Raw genomic sequence first — 2,162 nt, forward strand, 5'->3', positions numbered from 1 at the left:
CCAAACTCGTGCTGGAAACAGGTACATTTGTGTGGTGATGGATTATTTCACCAAGTGGCCTGAGGCATATGTAATACCAAATCAGGAAGCTACAACTGTAGCTTCGGCTGTTAGTGATTTCTTCTTCAGATTTGGTATGCCATACGAACTGCAATCAGATCAAGGCCGTAACTTTGAATCAACTGTGTTTCATGAATGCTGCAAGTTGTTTATCATACAAAAGACCAGAACAACGTCACTTCACCCACAGTCTGATGGGATGATAGAAAAGTACAACTGGATACTGGGACAGAAATTGGCAAAGTTTTGTAATAGCCGTCAAGATGACTGGGATGTCTTACTCCCTCCACTGTTGATGGCTTATAGGAGAGCAGAGCATGAAACCACTGGATACACTCCATCAAAGTTGATGTTTAGTCGGGAATTTCGGTTGCTAGTGGATCTGTTAACAGAACACCCACCTTATGAAGAGTTGCCTGAAAATGTGACAGAATTCGTGAAAGTGTTATCGGAAAGGATGGATAATATTCACCATCAAGTGCATTCAAACTTGAAAACGTCTGCTGATTCGACGAAGTTATGTTATGATAAGATGTCTACTGAAGTTAATTTTGTACCAGGAGACAAGGTGTGGTTGTATAATCCCAGGAAGACAAAAGGGAAGTCTTCTAAGTTGTCATCTCCATAGTAAAGCCCATATGACATAATGAATCGTCTCTCAGACGTGACTTTCCGGATAAAATGTGGTCGGCGAGGTAAGTCAAAGGTGGCGAATGCCAACAGGCTTTGCCGTTATCACAGTCCAGGACATTTCAGTTGGAACGAAGTGAACAATGAAACAAATGACGCCGCTGAAGACTGCCACTTGAAAAAGCTACTGTCGAAGAAGAAACTCTACCCGATTTTGAGAAAGGAAACAGTGAAACTCTTGATGAAGTTACTACCACTGATGTGACTGTTACAATGTGTTAGATTTTATCTAAATAGGAAACGATATGTTGAAGAACGAAGAAAAAGGTGTTACGACAGCGGAAGTCACGTGACTCTGGTAATACTTGATGAGTTTCTAGAAGGATCGGGAAACATCACGAATAATCCAGTATTTGCTAGATGCCCTCTATTCCTGTATATAAGCACGCCAGATAAAGCGAGACAAATTAATCGGAACTGGAATAGTAGACACAGAGATTGAAGATATAGACAGATAATCGAATCAAGCTGTAAGTAAAGTGTGTAAATCATTGTGAATTACAGCGTGTGTTTAAATTAAAGTGACTGTGGAAATTAAGTGTATTGCAAAGTTGTATTGAGAAAGAATAAACTAGTTTTATTTAAGAAAGGACTTGTATCGCTGAAGTTCTTCGGAAAGAATTTTTACGGAAAATTAACTAACGACCAGAGACATAACAAAGGTATGTGAAAAGAAAACATAATAGTTTGAAAAAAAAAGACTCAAAATATGCATGATACGCAAGAGACAATTCAGGTAACTCTAAATATTAATTGAGCAGGTAGGCTTTTTTGTTTTCTTTTCTAACGCTAAAGATATGTCCTAAGTGCAAGAAATTTAATACTGTAGTGTAAAATAAAGAAGCTGGTTAAACATAACACTCTGCAAATGTGCCGAGGGTGGCTAAGCATTTAGAGTTCCTGACAGTGTATTCAATATTCGTATCTCGTTACTGCAGAAATAAATTTAAAAACTGTATTTCGCATTTTGAGCAGTAAGTGAGTTATAAGGGTGACAGTCAAATCGCTTTATTCAGTTAAACTTTAAGTAATCCAAGAGTTGAAGGTCGGTGCTATTGACTATAGTCCTCGTGTATCGTTACGCATGTACCTGAAACAACTTAAATCATTACAGTGTTTCCCCCAGTAGCTCAGCTGTAAGTATATAGGTTTACAACGCTAAAAATCGGGTTTCGATACCCGTGGTGGGAAGAGTACAGATAATCAGTCGTGTAGCTTTGAACTTAACCAAATCACACGAATTTTCTTCACACGAGAAGCGCAGGCGCCACCTTCAGTTACAACTATTACTTATGTATGAGTTTTAAACCTAACTTACGTATGAATATGCTATTTATTGTATTGTTACGTCTCCGTTTGTTAATTGATTTTCCGTAACTTCGTTCCGACGAAACTTAAGCGACACAAGTTCT

This window comes from Limulus polyphemus, unplaced genomic scaffold, assembly GCF_000517525.1.
Source record: "Limulus polyphemus unplaced genomic scaffold, Limulus_polyphemus-2.1.2 Scaffold8755, whole genome shotgun sequence".
NCBI classification, from domain to species: domain Eukaryota; kingdom Metazoa; phylum Arthropoda; class Merostomata; order Xiphosura; family Limulidae; genus Limulus; species Limulus polyphemus.